Genomic DNA, 21,521 nt, shown 5'->3' on the forward strand with positions numbered 1-21,521 from the left:
TGGACATTTTGAGCGAATTCAGGCCTACGGTGAAAACAGAAATATCTTCCCATAAAAAAGAGACAGAAAGATTCTCAGAAACTTAATCAGGATGTGTGTACTCAGTTACCAGAGTTGAACCTTTCTGTTGATACAGTAGTTTGGAAACACTCTTTTTGTAGAATCTGCAAGTGGATATTTGGATAACTTTGAAGGTTTCGTTGGAAACGGGAATATCTTCATATAAAATCTAGACAGAAGCATTCTCAGAAACTTCTTTGTGATATGTTTTCTCTACTTACAGAGTTCAACCTTTCTTTTGATACAGCAGTTTGGAAACACTCTTTTTGTAGAATCGGCAAGTGGATATTTGGATAACTGTGAAGAGTTCGTTAGAAACGGGAATATCTTCATATAAAATCTAGACAGAAGCATTCTCAAAAGCTTGTTTGTGATGAGTGTCCTCAACTAACGGAGCTCAACCATTCTTTTGATACAGCAGTTTGGAAACACTCTTTTGGTAGAATCTGCAAGTGGATATTTGGATAACTGTGAAAATTTCGTTGGAAACGCGAATATCTTCATATAAAATCTAGACGGAAGCATTCTCAGAAACTTCTTTGACATGAGTTTCCTCAACCAAAGGAGTTCAACCTTTCTTTTCATACAGCAGTTTGGAAACCCTCTTTTAGAAGAATCTGCATGTGGATATTTGGATAACAGTGAAGATTTCGTTGGAAACGGGAATATCTTCATATACAATCTAAACAGAAGCATTCTCAGAAACTTCATTGTGATGTGTGTCCTCCACTAACAGAGTTCAAACTTTCTTTTGACACTGTAGTTTGGAAACACTCTTTTTGTAGAATCTGCAAGTGGATATTTCGATAACTGTGAAGATTTCGTTGGAAATGGGAATATCTTCAAATAAAATCTAGACAGAAGCATTCTCAGAAACATCTTTTCGATGTGTGTCTTCAACTAACCGAGTTCCACCTTTCTTTTGACAGAGCAGTTTGGAAACACACTTTTTGTAGAATCTGTAAGTGGATATTTGGATACCTCTAACAATTTCATTGGAAACGGGAATATCTTCATATAAAATCTAGACAGAAGCATTCTCCGAAACTTCTTTGTGATGTGTGTCCTCAACTAACAGAGTTCAACCTTTCTTTTGATACAGAAGTTTGAAAACCCCCTTTTGGTAGAATCTGCAAGTGGATATTTGGATAACTGTGAAGATTTCGTTGGAAACGGGAATATCTTCATATAAAATCTAGACAGAAGCATTCTCAGAGCTTCTTTGTGATGAGTGTCCTCAACTAACAGAGTTCAACCATAGTTTTGATACAGCAGTTTGGATACTCTCTTTTTGTAGAATCTGTAAGTGGATATTTGGATACCTCTAAAGATTTCGTTGGAAACGGGAATATCTTCATATAAAATCTAGACAAAAGCATTCTCAGAAACTTCCTTGTGGTGTGCGTCCTCAACTAACAGAGTTCAACCTTTCTTTAAATAGAGCAGTTTGGAAACTCTCTTTTTGTAGAATCTGTAAGTGGATATTTGGATAGCTCTAAGGATTTCGTTGGAAACGGGAATATCTTCATCTAAAATCTACACAGAAGCACTGTCAGAAAATGCTTTGTGATATCTGCATTCAAGTCACAGAGCTGAACATTCCCTTTCATAGCCCAGGTTTGAAACACACTTTCTGTAGTATCTGGAAGTGGACATTTTGAGCGAATTCAGGCCTACGGTGAAAACAGAAATATCTTCCCATAAAAAAGAGACAGAAAGATTCTCAGAAACTTAATCGGGATGTGTGTACTCAGTTACCAGAGTTGAACCTTTCTGTTGATACAGTAGTTGGGAAACACTCTTTTTGTAGAATCTGCAAGTGGATATTTGGATAACTTTGAAGATTTCGTTGGAAACGGGAATATCTTCATATAACATCTAGACAGAAGCATTCTCAGAAACTTCTTTGTGATGTGTTTTCTCTACTTACAGAGTTCAACTTTTCTTTTGATACAGATGTTTGGAAACACTCTTTTTGTAGAATCGGCAAGTGGATATTTGGATAACTGTGAAGAGTTCGTTGGAAACGGGAATATCTTCATATAAAATCTAGACAGAAGCATTCTCAAAAGCTTGTTTGTGATGAGTGTCCTCAACTAACGGAGCTCAACCATTCTTTTGATACAGCAGTTTGGAAACACTCTTTTGGTAGAATCTCCAAGTGGATATTTGGATAACTGCGAAAATTTCGTTGGAAACGGGAATATCTTCATATAAAATCTAGACGGAAGCATTCTCAGAAACTTCTTTGACATGAGTTTCCTCAACTAAAGGAGTTCAACCTTTCTTTTCATACAGCAGTTTGGAAACCCTCTTTTAGAAGAATCTGCAAGTGGATATTTGGATAACAGTGAAGATTTCGTTGGAAACGGGAATATCCTCATATAAAATCTAGACAAAAGCATTCTCAGAAACTTCCTTGTGGTGTGCGTCCTCGACTAACAGAGTTCAACCTTTCTTTAAATAGAGCAGTTTGGAAACTCTCTTTTTGTAGAATCTGTAAGTGGATATTTGGATACCTCTAACGATTTCGTTGGAAACGGGAATATCTTCATCAAAAATCTACACAGAAGCACTGTCAGAAACTGCTTTGTGATATCTGCATTCAAGTCACAGAGCTGAACATTCCCTTTCATAGCCCAGGTTTGAAACACTCTTTCTGTAGTATCTGGAAGTGGACATTTTGAGCGAATTCAGGCCTACGGTGAAAACAGAAATATCTTCCCATAAAAAAGAGACAGAAAGATTCTCAGAAACTTAATCGGGATGTGTGTACTCAGTTACCAGAGTTGAAACTTTCTGTTGATACAGTTGTTTGGAAACACTCTTTTTGTCGAATCTGCAAGTGGATATTTGGATAACTTTGAAGATTTCGTTGGAAACGGGAATATCTTCATATAAAATCTAGACAGAAGCATTCTCAGAAACTTCTTTGTGATGTGTTTTCTCTACTTACAGAGTTCAACCTTTCTTTTGATACAGCAGTTTGGAAACACTCTTTTTGTAGAATCGGCAAGTGGATATTTGGATAACTGTGAAGAGTTCGTTGGAAACGGGAATATCTTCATATAAAATCTAGACAGAAGCATTCCAAAAGCTTGTTTGTGATGAGTGTCCTCAACTAACGGTGCTCAACCATTCTTTTGATACAGCAGTTTGGAAACACTCTTTTGGTAGAATCTGCAAGTGGATATTTGGATAACTATGAAAATTTCGTTGGAAACGGGAATATCTTCATATAAAATCTAGACGGAAGCATTCTCAGAAACTTCTTTGACATGAGTTTCCTCAACTAAAGGAGTTCAACCTTTCTTTTCATACAGCAGTTTGGAAACCCTCTTTTAGAAGAATCTGCAAGTGGATATTTGGATAACAGTGAAGATTTCATTGGAAACGGGAATATCTTTATATAAAATCTAAACAGAAGCATTCTCAGAAACTTCATTGTGATGTGTGTCCTCCACTAACAGAGTTCAAACTTTCTTTTGACACTGTAGTTTGGAAACACTCTTTTTGTAGAATCTGCAAGTGGATATTTCGATAACTGTGAAAATTTCGTTGGAAACGGGAATATCTTCATATAAAATCTAGACAAAAGCATTCTCAGAAACTTCTTTGTGGTGTGCGTCCTCAACTAACAGAGTTCAACCTTTCTTTAAATAGAGCAGTTTGGAAACTCTCTTTTTGTAGAATCTGTAAGTGGATATTTGGATAGCTCTAACGATTTCGTTGGAAACGGGAATATCTTCATCTAAAATCTACACAGAAGCACTGTCAGAAACTGCTTTGTGATATCTGCATTCAAGTCACAGAGCTGAACATTCCCTTTCATAGCCCAGGTTTGAAACACTCTTTCTGTAGTATCTGGAAGTGGACATTTTGAGCGAATTCAGGCCTACGGTGAAAACAGAAATATCTTCCCATAAAAAAGAGACAGAAAGATTCTCAGAAACTTAATCGGGATGTGTGTACTCAGTTAAAAGAGTTGAACCTTTCTGTTGATACAGTAGTTTGGAAACACTCTTTTTGTAGAATCTGCAAGTGGATATTTGGATAACTTTGAAGATTTCGTTGGAAACGGGAATATCTTCATATAAAATCTAGACAGAAGCATTCTCAGAAACTTCTTTGTGATATGTTTTCTCTACTTACAGAGTTCAACCTTTCTTTTGATACAGCAGTTTGGAAACACTCTTTTTGTAGAATCGGCAAGTGGATATTTGGATAACTGTGAAGAGTTCGTTAGAAACGGGAATATCTTCATATAAAATCTACACAGAAGCATTCTCAAAAGCTTGTTTGTGATGAGTGTCCTCAACTAACGGAGCTCAACCATTCTTTTGATACAGCAGTTTGGAAACACTCTTTTGGTAGAATCTGCAAGTGGATATTTGGATAACTGTGAAAATTTCGTTGGAAACGCGAATATCTTCATATAAAATCTAGACGGAAGCATTCTCAGAAACTTCTTTGACATGAGTTTCCTCAACCAAAGGAGTTCAACCTTTCTTTTCATACAGCAGTTTGGAAACCCTCTTTTAGAAGAATCTGCATGTGGATATTTGGATAACAGTGAAGATTTCGTTGGAAACGGGAATATCTTCATATACAATCTAAACAGAAGCATTCTCAGAAACTTCATTGTGATGTGTGTCCTCCACTAACAGAGTTCAAACTTTCTTTTGACACTGTAGTTTGGAAACACTCTTTTTGTAGAATCTGCAAGTGGATATTTCGATAACTGTGAAGATTTCGTTGGAAATGGGAATATCTTCAAATAAAATCTAGACAGAAGCATTCTCAGAAACATCTTTTCGATGTGTGTCTTCAACTAACCGAGTTCCACCTTTCTTTTGACAGAGCAGTTTGGAAACACACTTTTTGTAGAATCTGTAAGTGGATATTTGGATACCTCTAACAATTTCATTGGAAACGGGAATATCTTCATATAAAATCTAGACAGAAGCATTCTCCGAAACTTCTTTGTGATGTGTGTCCTCAACTAACAGAGTTCAACCTTTCTTTTGATACAGAAGTTTGAAAACCCCCTTTTGGTAGAATCTGCAAGTGGATATTTGGATAACTGTGAAGATTTCGTTGGAAACGGGAATATCTTCATATAAAATCTAGACAGAAGCATTCTCAGAGCTTCTTTGTGATGAGTGTCCTCAACTAACAGAGTTCAACCATAGTTTTGATACAGCAGTTTGGATACTCTCTTTTTGTAGAATCTGTAAGTGGATATTTGGATACCTCTAAAGATTTCGTTGGAAACGGGAATATCTTCATATAAAATCTAGACAAAAGCATTCTCAGAAACTTCCTTGTGGTGTGCGTCCTCAACTAACAGAGTTCAACCTTTCTTTAAATAGAGCAGTTTGGAAACTCTCTTTTTGTAGAATCTGTAAGTGGATATTTGGATAGCTCTAAGGATTTCGTTGGAAACGGGAATATCTTCATCTAAAATCTACACAGAAGCACTGTCAGAAAATGCTTTGTGATATCTGCATTCAAGTCACAGAGCTGAACATTCCCTTTCATAGCCCAGGTTTGAAACACACTTTCTGTAGTATCTGGAAGTGGACATTTTGAGCGAATTCAGGCCTACGGTGAAAACAGAAATATCTTCCCATAAAAAAGAGACAGAAAGATTCTCAGAAACTTAATCGGGATGTGTGTACTCAGTTACCAGAGTTGAACCTTTCTGTTGATACAGTAGTTGGGAAACACTCTTTTTGTAGAATCTGCAAGTGGATATTTGGATAACTTTGAAGATTTCGTTGGAAACGGGAATATCTTCATATAACATCTAGACAGAAGCATTCTCAGAAACTTCTTTGTGATGTGTTTTCTCTACTTACAGAGTTCAACTTTTCTTTTGATACAGATGTTTGGAAACACTCTTTTTGTAGAATCGGCAAGTGGATATTTGGATAACTGTGAAGAGTTCGTTGGAAACGGGAATATCTTCATATAAAATCTAGACAGAAGCATTCTCAAAAGCTTGTTTGTGATGAGTGTCCTCAACTAACGGAGCTCAACCATTCTTTTGATACAGCAGTTTGGAAACACTCTTTTGGTAGAATCTCCAAGTGGATATTTGGATAACTGCGAAAATTTCGTTGGAAACGGGAATATCTTCATATAAAATCTAGACGGAAGCATTCTCAGAAACTTCTTTGACATGAGTTTCCTCAACTAAAGGAGTTCAACCTTTCTTTTCATACAGCAGTTTGGAAACCCTCTTTTAGAAGAATCTGCAAGTGGATATTTGGATAACAGTGAAGATTTCGTTGGAAAGGGGAATATCCTCATATAAAATCTAGACAAAAGCATTCTCAGAAACTTCCTTGTGGTGTGCGTCCTCGACTAACAGAGTTCAACCTTTCTTTAAATAGAGCAGTTTGGAAACTCTCTTTTTGTAGAATCTGTAAGTGGATATTTGGATACCTCTAACGATTTCGTTGGAAACGGGAATATCTTCATCAAAAATCTACACAGAAGCACTGTCAGAAACTGCTTTGTGATATCTGCATTCAAGTCACAGAGCTGAACATTCCCTTTCATAGCCCAGGTTTGAAACACTCTTTCTGTAGTATCTGGAAGTGGACATTTTGAGCGAATTCAGGCCTACGGTGAAAACAGAAATATCTTCCCATAAAAAAGAGACAGAAAGATTCTCAGAAACTTAATCGGGATGTGTGTACTCAGTTACCAGAGTTGAAACTTTCTGTTGATACAGTTGTTTGGAAACACTCTTTTTGTCGAATCTGCAAGTGGATATTTGGATAACTTTGAAGATTTCGTTGGAAACGGGAATATCTTCATATAAAATCTAGACAGAAGCATTCTCAGAAACTTCTTTGTGATGTGTTTTCTCTACTTACAGAGTTCAACCTTTCTTTTGATACAGCAGTTTGGAAACACTCTTTTTGTAGAATCGGCAAGTGGATATTTGGATAACTGTGAAGAGTTCGTTGGAAACGGGAATATCTTCATATAAAATCTAGACAGAAGCATTCCAAAAGCTTGTTTGTGATGAGTGTCCTCAACTAACGGTGCTCAACCATTCTTTTGATACAGCAGTTTGGAAACACTCTTTTGGTAGAATCTGCAAGTGGATATTTGGATAACTATGAAAATTTCGTTGGAAACGGGAATATCTTCATATAAAATCTAGACGGAAGCATTCTCAGAAACTTCTTTGACATGAGTTTCCTCAACTAAAGGAGTTCAACCTTTCTTTTCATACAGCAGTTTGGAAACCCTCTTTTAGAAGAATCTGCAAGTGGATATTTGGATAACAGTGAAGATTTCATTGGAAACGGGAATATCTTTATATAAAATCTAAACAGAAGCATTCTCAGAAACTTCATTGTGATGTGTGTCCTCCACTAACAGAGTTCAAACTTTCTTTTGACACTGTAGTTTGGAAACACTCTTTTTGTAGAATCTGCAAGTGGATATTTCGATAACTGTGAAAATTTCGTTGGAAACGGGAATATCTTCATATAAAATCTAGACAAAAGCATTCTCAGAAACTTCTTTGTGGTGTGCGTCCTCAACTAACAGAGTTCAACCTTTCTTTAAATAGAGCAGTTTGGAAACTCTCTTTTTGTAGAATCTGTAAGTGGATATTTGGATAGCTCTAACGATTTCGTTGGAAACGGGAATATCTTCATCTAAAATCTACACAGAAGCACTGTCAGAAACTGCTTTGTGATATCTGCATTCAAGTCACAGAGCTGAACATTCCCTTTCATAGCCCAGGTTTGAAACACTCTTTCTGTAGTATCTGGAAGTGGACATTTTGAGCGAATTCAGGCCTACGGTGAAAACAGAAATATCTTCCCATAAAAAAGAGACAGAAAGATTCTCAGAAACTTAATCGGGATGTGTGTACTCAGTTACCAGAGTTGAACCTTTCTGTTGATACAGTAGTTTGGAAACACTCTTTTTGTAGAATCTGCAAGTGGATATTTGGATAACTTTGAAGATTTCGTTGGAAACGGGAATATCTTCATATAAAATCTAGACAGAAGCATTCTCAGAAACTTCTTTGTGATATGTTTTCTCTACTTACAGAGTTCAACCTTTCTTTTGATACAGCAGTTTGGAAACACTCTTTTTGTAGAATCGGCAAGTGGATATTTGGATAACTGTGAAGAGTTCGTTAGAAACGGGAATATCTTCATATAAAATCTAGACAGAAGCATTCTCAAAAGCTTGTTTGTGATGAGTGTCCTCAACTAACGGAGCTCAACCATTCTTTTGATACAGCAGTTTGGAAACACTCTTTTGGTAGAATCTGCAAGTGGATATTTGGATAACTGTGAAAATTTCGTTGGAAACGCGAATATCTTCATATAAAATCTAGACGGAAGCATTCTCAGAAACTTCTTTGACATGAGTTTCCTCAACCAAAGGAGTTCAACCTTTCTTTTCATACAGCAGTTTGGAAACCCTCTTTTAGAAGAATCTGCATGTGGATATTTGGATAACAGTGAAGATTTCGTTGGAAACGGGAATATCTTCATATACAATCTAAACAGAAGCATTCTCAGAAACTTCATTGTGATGTGTGTCCTCCACTAACAGAGTTCAAACTTTCTTTTGACACTGTAGTTTGGAAACACTCTTTTTGTAGAATCTGCAAGTGGATATTTCGATAACTGTGAAGATTTCGTTGGAAATGGGAATATCTTCAAATAAAATCTAGACAGAAGCATTCTCAGAAACATCTTTTCGATGTGTGTCTTCAACTAACCGAGTTCCACCTTTCTTTTGACAGAGCAGTTTGGAAACACACTTTTTGTAGAATCTGTAAGTGGATATTTGGATACCTCTAACAATTTCATTGGAAACGGGAATATCTTCATATAAAATCTAGACAGAAGCATTCTCCGAAACTTCTTTGTGATGTGTGTCCTCAACTAACAGAGTTCAACCTTTCTTTTGATACAGAAGTTTGAAAACCCCCTTTTGGTAGAATCTGCAAGTGGATATTTGGATAACTGTGAAGATTTCGTTGGAAACGGGAATATCTTCATATAAAATCTAGACAGAAGCATTCTCAGAGCTTCTTTGTGATGAGTGTCCTCAACTAACAGAGTTCAACCATAGTTTTGATACAGCAGTTTGGATACTCTCTTTTTGTAGAATCTGTAAGTGGATATTTGGATACCTCTAAAGATTTCGTTGGAAACGGGAATATCTTCATATAAAATCTAGACAAAAGCATTCTCAGAAACTTCCTTGTGGTGTGCGTCCTCAACTAACAGAGTTCAACCTTTCTTTAAATAGAGCAGTTTGGAAACTCTCTTTTTGTAGAATCTGTAAGTGGATATTTGGATAGCTCTAAGGATTTCGTTGGAAACGGGAATATCTTCATCTAAAATCTACACAGAAGCACTGTCAGAAAATGCTTTGTGATATCTGCATTCAAGTCACAGAGCTGAACATTCCCTTTCATAGCCCAGGTTTGAAACACACTTTCTGTAGTATCTGGAAGTGGACATTTTGAGCGAATTCAGGCCTACGGTGAAAACAGAAATATCTTCCCATAAAAAAGAGACAGAAAGATTCTCAGAAACTTAATCGGGATGTGTGTACTCAGTTACCAGAGTTGAACCTTTCTGTTGATACAGTAGTTGGGAAACACTCTTTTTGTAGAATCTGCAAGTGGATATTTGGATAACTTTGAAGATTTCGTTGGAAACGGGAATATCTTCATATAACATCTAGACAGAAGCATTCTCAGAAACTTCTCTGTGATGTGTTTTCTCTACTTACAGAGTTCAACTTTTCTTTTGATACAGATGTTTGGAAACACTCTTTTTGTAGAATCGGCAAGTGGATATTTGGATAACTGTGAAGAGTTCGTTGGAAACGGGAATATCTTCATATAAAATCTAGACAGAAGCATTCTCAAAAGCTTGTTTGTGATGAGTGTCCTCAACTAACGGAGCTCAACCATTCTTTTGATACAGCAGTTTGGAAACACTCTTTTGGTAGAATCTCCAAGTGGATATTTGGATAACTGCGAAAATTTCGTTGGAAACGGGAATATCTTCATATAAAATCTAGACGGAAGCATTCTCAGAAACTACTTTGACATGAGTTTCCTCAACTAAAGGAGTTCAACCTTTCTTTTCATACAGCAGTTTGGAAACCCTCTTTTAGAAGAATCTGCAAGTGGATATTTGGATAACAGTGAAGATTTCGTTGGAAACGGGAATATCCTCATATAAAATCTAGACAAAAGCATTCTCAGAAACTTCCTTGTGGTGTGCGTCCTCGACTAACAGAGTTCAACCTTTCTTTAAATAGAGCAGTTTGGAAACTCTCTTTTTGTAGAATCTGTAAGTGGATATTTGGATACCTCTAACGATTTCGTTGGAAACGGGAATATCTTCATCAAAAATCTACACAGAAGCACTGTCAGAAACTGCTTTGTGATATCTGCATTCAAGTCACAGAGCTGAACATTCCCTTTCATAGCCCAGGTTTGAAACACTCTTTCTGTAGTATCTGGAAGTGGACATTTTGAGCGAATTCAGGCCTACGGTGAAAACAGAAATATCTTCCCATAAAAAAGAGACAGAAAGATTCTCAGAAACTTAATCGGGATGTGTGTACTCAGTTACCAGAGTTGAAACTTTCTGTTGATACAGTTGTTTGGAAACACTCTTTTTGTCGAATCTGCAAGTGGATATTTGGATAACTTTGAAGATTTCGTTGGAAACGGGAATATCTTCATATAAAATCTAGACAGAAGCATTCTCAGAAACTTCTTTGTGATGTGTTTTCTCTACTTACAGAGTTCAACCTTTCTTTTGATACAGCAGTTTGGAAACACTCTTTTTGTAGAATCGGCAAGTGGATATTTGGATAACTGTGAAGAGTTCGTTGGAAACGGGAATATCTTCATATAAAATCTAGACAGAAGCATTCCAAAAGCTTGTTTGTGATGAGTGTCCTCAACTAACGGTGCTCAACCATTCTTTTGATACAGCAGTTTGGAAACACTCTTTTGGTAGAATCTGCAAGTGGATATTTGGATAACTATGAAAATTTCGTTGGAAACGGGAATATCTTCATATAAAATCTAGACGGAAGCATTCTCAGAAACTTCTTTGACATGAGTTTCCTCAACTAAAGGAGTTCAACCTTTCTTTTCATACAGCAGTTTGGAAACCCTCTTTTAGAAGAATCTGCAAGTGGATATTTGGATAACAGTGAAGATTTCATTGGAAACGGGAATATCTTTATATAAAATCTAAACAGAAGCATTCTCAGAAACTTCATTGTGATGTGTGTCCTCCACTAACAGAGTTCAAACTTTCTTTTGACACTGTAGTTTGGAAACACTCTTTTTGTAGAATCTGCAAGTGGATATTTCGATAACTGTGAAAATTTCGTTGGAAACGGGAATATCTTCATATAAAATCTAGACAAAAGCATTCTCAGAAACTTCTTTGTGGTGTGCGTCCTCAACTAACAGAGTTCAACCTTTCTTTAAATAGAGCAGTTTGGAAACTCTCTTTTTGTAGAATCTGTAAGTGGATATTTGGATAGCTCTAACGATTTCGTTGGAAACGGGAATATCTTCATCTAAAATCTACACAGAAGCACTGTCAGAAACTGCTTTGTGATATCTGCATTCAAGTCACAGAGCTGAACATTCCCTTTCATAGCCCAGGTTTGAAACACTCTTTCTGTAGTATCTGGAAGTGGACATTTTGAGCGAATTCAGGCCTACGGTGAAAACAGAAATATCTTCCCATAAAAAAGAGACAGAAAGATTCTCAGAAACTTAATCGGGATGTGTGTACTCAGTTACCAGAGTTGAACCTTTCTGTTGATACAGTAGTTGGGAAACACTCTTTTTGTCGAATCTGCAAGTGGATATTTGGATAACTTTGAAGATTTCGTTGGAAACGGGAATATCTTCATATAAAATCTAGACAGAAGCATTCTCAGAAACTTCTTTGTGATATGTTTTCTCTACTTACAGAGTTCAACCTTTCTTTTGATACAGCAGTTTGGAAACACTCTTTTTGTAGAATCGGCAAGTGGATATTTGGATAACTGTGAAGAGTTCGTTAGAAACGGGAATATCTTCATATAAAATCTAGACAGAAGCATTCTCAAAAGCTTGTTTGTGATGAGTGTCCTCAACTAACGGAGCTCAACCATTCTTTTGATACAGCAGTTTGGAAACACTCTTTTGGTAGAATCTGCAAGTGGATATTTGGATAACTGTGAAAATTTCGTTGGAAACGGGAATATCTTCATATAAAATCTAGACGGAAGCATTCTCAGAAACTTCTTTGACATGAGTTTCCTCAACCAAAGGAGTTCAACCTTTCTTTTCATACAGCAGTTTGGAAACCCTCTTTTAGAAGAATCTGCATGTGGATATTTGGATAACAGTGAAGATTTCGTTGGAAACGGGAATATCTTCATATACAATCTAAACAGAAGCATTCTCAGAAACTTCATTGTGATGTGTGTCCTCCACTAACAGAGTTCAAACTTTCTTTTGACACTGTAGTTTGGAAACACTCTTTTTGTAGAATCTGCAAGTGGATATTTCGATAACTGTGAAGATTTCGTTGGAAATGGGAATATCTTCAAATAAAATCTAGACAGAAGCATTCTCAGAAACATCTTTTCGATGTGTGTCTTCAACTAACCGAGTTCCACCTTTCTTTTGACAGAGCAGTTTGGAAACACACTTTTTGTAGAATCTGTAAGTGGATATTTGGATACCTCTAACAATTTCATTGGAAACGGGAATATCTTCATATAAAATCTAGACAGAAGCATTCTCCGAAACTTCTTTGTGATGTGTGTCCTCAACTAACAGAGTTCAACCTTTCTTTTGATACAGAAGTTTGAAAACCCCCTTTTGGTAGAATCTGCAAGTGGATATTTGGATAACTGTGAAGATTTCGTTGGAAACGGGAATATCTTCATATAAAATCTAGACAGAAGCATTCTCAGAGCTTCTTTGTGATGAGTGTCCTCAACTAACAGAGTTCAACCATAGTTTTGATACAGCAGTTTGGATACTCTCTTTTTGTAGAATCTGTAAGTGGATATTTGGATACCTCTAAAGATTTCGTTGGAAACGGGAATATCTTCATATAAAATCTAGACAAAAGCATTCTCAGAAACTTCCTTGTGGTGTGCGTCCTCAACTAACAGAGTTCAACCTTTCTTTAAATAGAGCAGTTTGGAAACTCTCTTTTTGTAGAATCTGTAAGTGGATATTTGGATAGCTCTAAGGATTTCGTTGGAAACGGGAATATCTTCATCTAAAATCTACACAGAAGCACTGTCAGAAAATGCTTTGTGATATCTGCATTCAAGTCACAGAGCTGAACATTCCCTTTCATAGCCCAGGTTTGAAACACACTTTCTGTAGTATCTGGAAGTGGACATTTTGAGCGAATTCAGGCCTACGGTGAAAACAGAAATATCTTCCCATAAAAAAGAGACAGAAAGATTCTCAGAAACTTAATCGGGATGTGTGTACTCAGTTACCAGAGTTGAACCTTTCTGTTGATACAGTAGTTGGGAAACACTCTTTTTGTAGAATCTGCAAGTGGATATTTGGATAACTTTGAAGATTTCGTTGGAAACGGGAATATCTTCATATAACATCTAGACAGAAGCATTCTCAGAAACTTCTTTGTGATGTGTTTTCTCTACTTACAGTGTTCAACTTTTCTTTTGATACAGATGTTTGGAAACACTCTTTTTGTAGAATCGGCAAGTGGATATTTGGATAACTGTGAAGAGTTCGTTGGAAACGGGAATATCTTCATATAAAATCTAGACAGAAGCATTCTCAAAAGCTTGTTTGTGATGAGTGTCCTCAACTAACGGAGCTCAACCATTCTTTTGATACAGCAGTTTGGAAACACTCTTTTGGTAGAATCTCCAAGTGGATATTTGGATAACTGCGAAAATTTCGTTGGAAACGGGAATATCTTCATATAAAATCTAGACGGAAGCATTCTCAGAAACTTCTTTGACATGAGTTTCCTCAACTAAAGGAGTTCAACCTTTCTTTTCATACAGCAGTTTGGAAACCCTCTTTTAGAAGAATCTGCAAGTGGATATTTGGATAACAGTGAAGATTTCGTTGGAAACGGGAATATCCTCATATAAAATCTAGACAAAAGCATTCTCAGAAACTTCCTTGTGGTGTGCGTCCTCGACTAACAGAGTTCAACCTTTCTTTAAATAGAGCAGTTTGGAAACTCTCTTTTTGTAGAATCTGTAAGTGGATATTTGGATACCTCTAACGATTTCGTTGGAAACGGGAATATCTTCATCAAAAATCTACACAGAAGCACTGTCAGAAACTGCTTTGTGATATCTGCATTCAAGTCACAGAGCTGAACATTCCCTTTCATAGCCCAGGTTTGAAACACTCTTTCTGTAGTATCTGGAAGTGGACATTTTGAGCGAATTCAGGCCTACGGTGAAAACAGAAATATCTTCCCATAAAAAAGAGACAGAAAGATTCTCAGAAACTTAATCGGGATGTGTGTACTCAGTTACCAGAGTTGAAACTTTCTGTTGATACAGTTGTTTGGAAACACTCTTTTTGTCGAATCTGCAAGTGGATATTTGGATAACTTTGAAGATTTCGTTGGAAACGGGAATATCTTCATATAAAATCTAGACAGAAGCATTCTCAGAAACTTCTTTGTGATGTGTTTTCTCTACTTACAGAGTTCAACCTTTCTTTTGATACAGCAGTTTGGAAACACTCTTTTTGTAGAATCGGCAAGTGGATATTTGGATAACTGTGAAGAGTTCGTTGGAAACGGGAATATCTTCATATAAAATCTAGACAGAAGCATTCCAAAAGCTTGTTTGTGATGAGTGTCCTCAACTAACGGTGCTCAACCATTCTTTTGATACAGCAGTTTGGAAACACTCTTTTGGTAGAATCTGCAAGTGGATATTTGGATAACTATGAAAATTTCGTTGGAAACGGGAATATCTTCATATAAAATCTAGACGGAAGCATTCTCAGAAACTTCTTTGACATGAGTTTCCTCAACTAAAGGAGTTCAACCTTTCTTTTCATACAGCAGTTTGGAAACCCTCTTTTAGAAGAATCTGCAAGTGGATATTTGGATAACAGTGAAGATTTCATTGGAAACGGGAATATCTTTATATAAAATCTAAACAGAAGCATTCTCAGAAACTTCATTGTGATGTGTGTCCTCCACTAACAGAGTTCAAACTTTCTTTTGACACTGTAGTTTGGAAACACTCTTTTTGTAGAATCTGCAAGTGGATATTTCGATAACTGTGAAAATTTCGTTGGAAACGGGAATATCTTCATATAAAATCTAGACAAAAGCATTCTCAGAAACTTCTTTGTGGTGTGCGTCCTCAACTAACAGAGTTCAACCTTTCTTTAAATAGAGCAGTTTGGAAACTCTCTTTTTGTAGAATCTGTAAGTGGATATTTGGATAGCTCTAACGATTTCGTTGGAAACGGGAATATCTTCATCTAAAATCTACACAGAAGCACTGTCAGAAACTGCTTTGTGATATCTGCATTCAAGTCACAGAGCTGAACATTCCCTTTCATAGCCCAGGTTTGAAACACTCTTTCTGTAGTATCTGGAAGTGGACATTTTGAGCGAATTCAGGCCTACGGTGAAAACAGAAATATCTTCCCATAAAAAAGAGACAGAAAGATTCTCAGAAACTTAATCGGGATGTGTGTACTCAGTTACCAGAGTTGAACCTTTCTGTTGATACAGTAGTTTGGAAACACTCTTTTTGTAGAATCTGCAAGTGGATATTTGGATAACTTTGAAGATTTCGTTGGAAACGGGAATATCTTCATATAAAATCTAGACAGAAGCATTCTCAGAAACTTCTTTGTGATATGTTTTCTCTACTTACAGAGTTCAACCTTTCTTTTGATACAGCAGTTTGGAAACACTCTTTTTGTAGAATGGGCAAGTGGATATTTGGATAACTGTGAAGAGTTCGTTAGAAACGGGAATATCTTCATATAAAATCTAGACAGAAGCATTCTCAAAAGCTTGTTTGTGATGAGTGTCCTCAACTAACGGAGCTCAACCATTCTTTTGATACAGCAGTTTGGAAACACTCTTTTGGTAGAATCTGCAAGTGGATATTTGGATAACTGTGAAAATTTCGTTGGAAACGGGAATATCTTCATATAAAATCTAGACGGAAGCATTCTCAGAAACTTCTTTGACATGAGTTTCCTCAACCAAAGGAGTTCAACCTTTCTTTTCATACAGCAGTTTGGAAACCCTCTTTTAGAAGAATCTGCATGTGGATATTTGGATAACAGTGAAGATTTCGTTGGAAACGGGAATATCTTCATATACAATCTAAACAGAAGCATTCTCAGAAACTTCATTGTGATGTGTGTCCTCCACTAACAGAGTTCAAACTTTCTTTTGACACTGTAGTTTGGAAACACTCTTTTTGTAGAATCTGCAAGTGGATATTTCGATAACTGTGAAGATTTCGTTGGAAATGGGAATATCTTCAAATAAAATCTAGACAGAAGCATTCTCAGAAACATCTTTTCGATGTGTGTCTTCAACTAACCGAGTTCCACCTTTCTTTTGACAGAGCAGTTTGGAAACACACTTTTTGTAGAATCTGTAAGTGGATATTTGGATACCTCTAACAATTTCATTGGAAACGGGAATATCTTCATATAAAATCTAGACAGAAGCATTCTCCGAAACTTCTTTGTGATGTGTGTCCTCAACTAACAGAGTTCAACCTTTCTTTTGATACAGAAGTTTGAAAACCCCCTTTTGGTAGAATCTGCAAGTGGATATTTGGATAACTGTGAAGATTTCGTTGGAAACGGGAATATCTTCATATAAAATCTAGACAGAAGCATTCTCAGAGCTTCTTTGTGATGAGTGTCCTCAACTAACAGAGTTCAACCATAGTTTTGATACAGCAGTTTGGATACTCTCTTTTTGTAGAATCTGTAAGTGGATATTTGGATACCTCTAAAGATTTCGTTGGAAACGGGAATATCTTCATACAAAATCTAGACAAAAGCATTCTCAGAAACTTCCTTGTGGTGTGCGTCCTCAACTAACAGAGTTCAACCTTTCTTTAAATAGAGCAGTTTGGAAACTCTCTTTTTGTAGAATCTGTAAGTGGATATTTGGATAGCTCTAAGGATTTCGTTGGAAACGGGAATATCTTCATCTAAAATCTACACAGAAGCACTGTCAGAAAATGCTTTGTGATATCTGCATTCAAGTCACAGAGCTGAACATTCCCTTTCATAGCCCAGGTTTGAAACACACTTTCTGTAGTATCTGGAAGTGGACATTTTGAGCGAATTCAGGCCTACGGTGAAAACAGAAATATCTTCCCATAAAAAAGAGACAGAAAGATTCTCAGAAACTTAATCGGGATGTGTGTACTCAGTTACCAGAGTTGAACCTTTCTGTTGATACAGTAGTTGGGAAACACTCTTTTTGTAGAATCTGCAAGTGGATATTTGGATAACTTTGAAGATTTCGTTGGAAACGGGAATATCTTCATATAACATCTAGACAGAAGCATTCTCAGAAACTTCTTTGTGATGTGTTTTCTCTACTTACAGAGTTCAACTTTTCTTTTGATACAGATGTTTGGAAACACTCTTTTTGTAGAATCGGCAAGTGGATATTTGGATAACTGTGAAGAGTTCGTTGGAAACGGGAATATCTTCATATAAAATCTAGACAGAAGCATTCTCAAAAGCTTGTTTGTGATGAGTGTCCTCAACTAACGGAGCTCAACCATTCTTTTGATACAGCAGTTTGGAAACACTCTTTTGGTAGAATCTCCAAGTGGATATTTGGATAACTGCGAAAATTTCGTTGGAAACGGGAATATCTTCATATAAAATCTAGACGGAAGCATTCTCAGAAACTTCTTTGACATGAGTTTCCTCAACTAAAGGAGTTCAACCTTTCTTTTCATACAGCAGTTTGGAAACCCTCTTTTAGAAGAATCTGCAAGTGGATATATGGATAACAGTGAAGATTTCGTTGGAAACGGGAATATCCTCATATAAAATCTAGACAAAAGCATTCTCAGAAACTTCCTTGTGGTGTGCGTCCTCGACTAACAGAGTTCAACCTTTCTTTAAATAGAGCAGTTTGGAAACTCTCTTTTTGTAGAATCTGTAAGTGGATATTTGGATACCTCTAACGATTTCGTTGGAAACGGGAATATCTTCGTCAAAAATCTACACAGAAGCACTGTCAGAAACTGCTTTGTGATATCTGCATTCAAGTCACAGAGCTGAACATTCCCTTTCATAGCCCAGGTTTGAAACACTCTTTCTGTAGTATCTGGAAGTGGACATTTTGAGCGAATTCAGGCCTACGGTGAAAACAGAAATATCTTCCCATAAAAAAGAGACAGAAAGATTCTCAGAAACTTAATCGGGATGTGTGTACTCAGTTACCAGAGTTGAAACTTTCTGTTGATACAGTTGTTTGGAAACACTCTTTTTGTCGAATCTGCAAGTGGATATTTGGATAACTTTGAAGATTTCGTTGGAAACGGGAATATCTTCATATAAAATCTAGACAGAAGCATTCTCAGAAACTTCTTTGTGATGTGTTTTCTCTACTTACAGAGTTCAACCTTTCTTTTGATACAGCAGTTTGGAAACACTCTTTTTGTAGAATCGGCAAGTGGATATTTGGATAACTGTGAAGAGTTCGTTGGAAACGGGAATATCTTCATATAAAATCTAGACAGAAGCATTCCAAAAGCTTGTTTGTGATGAGTGTCCTCAACTAACGGTGCTCAACCATTCTTTTGATACAGCAGTTTGGAAACACTCTTTTGGTAGAATCTGCAAGTGGATATTTGGATAACTATGAAAATTTCGTTGGAAACGGGAATATCTTCATATAAAATGTAGACGGAAGCATTCTCAGAAACTTCTTTGACATGAGTTTCCTCAACTAAAGGAGTTCAACCTTTCTTTTCATACAGCAGTTTGGAAACCCTCTTTTAGAAGAATCTGCAAGTGGATATTTGGATAACAGTGAAGATTTCATTGGAAACGGGAATATCTTTATATAAAATCTAAACAGAAGCATTCTCAGAAACTTCATTGTGATGTGTGTCCTCCACTAACAGAGTTCAAACTTTCTTTTGACACTGTAGTTTGGAAACACTCTTTTTGTAGAATCTGCAAGTGGATATTTCGATAACTGTGAAAATTTCGTTGGAAACGGGAATATCTTCATATAAAATCTAGACAAAAGCATTCTCAGAAACTTCTTTGTGGTGTGCGTCCTCAACTAACAGAGTTCAACCTTTCTTTAAATAGAGCAGTTTGGAAACTCTCTTTTTGTAGAATCTGTAAGTGGATATTTGGATAGCTCTAACGATTTCGTTGGAAACGGGAATATCTTCATCTAAAATCTACACAGAAGCACTGTCAGAAACTGCTTTGTGATATCTGCATTCAAGTCACAGAGCTGAACATTCCCTTTCATAGCCCAGGTTTGAAACACTCTTTCTGTAGTATCTGGAAGTGGACATTTTGAGCGAATTCAGGCCTACGGTGAAAACAGAAATATCTTCCCATAAAAAAGAGACAGAAAGATTCTCAGAAACTTAATCGGGATGTGTGTACTCAGTTACCAGAGTTGAACCTTTCTGTTGATACAGTAGTTTGGAAACACTCTTTTTGTAGAATCTGCAAGTGGATATTTGGATAACTTTGAAGATTTCGTTGGAAACGGGAATATCTTCATATAACATCTAGACAGAAGCATTCTCAGAAACTTCTTTGTGATATGTTTTCTCTACTTACAGAGTTCAACCTTTCTTTTGATACAGCAGTTTGGAAACACTCTTTTTGTAGAATCTGCAAGTGGATATTTCGATAACTGTGAAGATTTCGTTGGAAATGGGAATATCTTCAAATAAAATCTAGACAGAAGCATTCTCAGAAACATCTTTTCGATGTGTGTCTTCAACTAACCGAGTTCCACCTTTCTTTTGACAGAGCAGTTTGGAAACACACTTTTTGTAGAATCTGTAAGTGGATATTTGGATACCTCTAACAATTTCATTGGAAACGGGAATATCTTCATATAAAATCTAGACAGAAGCATTCTCCGAAACTTCTTTGTGATGTGTGTACTCAACTAACAGAGTTCAACCTTTCTTTTGATACAGAAGTTTGAAAACCCCCTTTTGGTAGAATCTGCAAGTGGATATTTGGATAACTGTGAAGATTTCGTTGGAAACGGGAATATCTTCATATAAAATCTAGACAGAAGCATTCTCAGAGCTTCTTTGTGATGAGTGTCCTCAACTAACAGAGTTCAACCATAGTTTTGATACAGCAGTTTGGATACTCTCTTTTTGTAGAATCTGTAAGTGGATATTTGGATACCTCTAAAGATTTCGTTGGAAACGGGAATATCTTCATATAAAATCTAGACAAAAGCATTCTCAGAAACTTCCTTGTGGTGTGCGTCCTCAACTAACAGAGTTCAACCTTTCTTTAAATAGAGCAGTTTGGAAACTCTCTTTTTGTAGAATCTGTAAGTGGATATTTGGATAGCTCTAAGGATTTCGTTGGAAACGGGAATATCTTCATCTAAAATCTACACAGAAGCACTGTCAGAAAATGCTTTGTGATATCTGCATTCAAGTCACAGAGCTGAACATTCCCTTTCATAGCCCAGGTTTGAAACACACTTTCTGTAGTATCTGGAAGTGGACATTTTGAGCGAATTCAGGCCTACGGTGAAAACAGAAATATCTTCCCATAAAAAAGAGACAGAAAGATTCTCAGAAACTTAATCGGGATGTGTGTACTCAGTTACCAGAGTTGAACCTTTCTGTTGATACAGTAGTTGGGAAACACTCTTTTTGTAGAATCTGCAAGTGGATATTTGGATAACTTTGAAGATTTCGTTGGAAACGGGAATATCTTCATATAACATCTAGACAGAAGCATTCTCAGAAACTTCTTTGTGATGTGTTTTCTCTACTTACAGAGTTCAACTTTTCTTTTGATACAGATGTTTGGAAACACTCTTTTTGTAGAATCGGCAAGTGGATATTTGGATAACTGTGAAGAGTTCGTTGGAAACGGGAATATCTTCATATAAAATCTAGACAGAAGCATTCTCAAAAGCTTGTTTGTGATGAGTGTCCTCAACTAACGGAGCTCAACCATTCTTTTGATACAGCAGTTTGGAAACACTCTTTTGGTAGAATCTCCAAGTGGATATTTGGATAACTGCGAAAATTTCGTTGGAAACGGGAATATCTTCATATAAAATCTAGACGGAAGCACTCTCAGAAACTTCTTTGACATGAGTTTCCTCAACTAAAGGAGTTCAACCTTTCTTTTCATACAGCAGTTTGGAAACCCTCTTTTA

The sequence above is a fragment of the Gorilla gorilla genome, chromosome 15 (genome assembly GCF_029281585.2).
Source record: "Gorilla gorilla gorilla isolate KB3781 chromosome 15, NHGRI_mGorGor1-v2.1_pri, whole genome shotgun sequence".
Classification (NCBI taxonomy): Eukaryota; Metazoa; Chordata; class Mammalia; order Primates; family Hominidae; genus Gorilla; species Gorilla gorilla.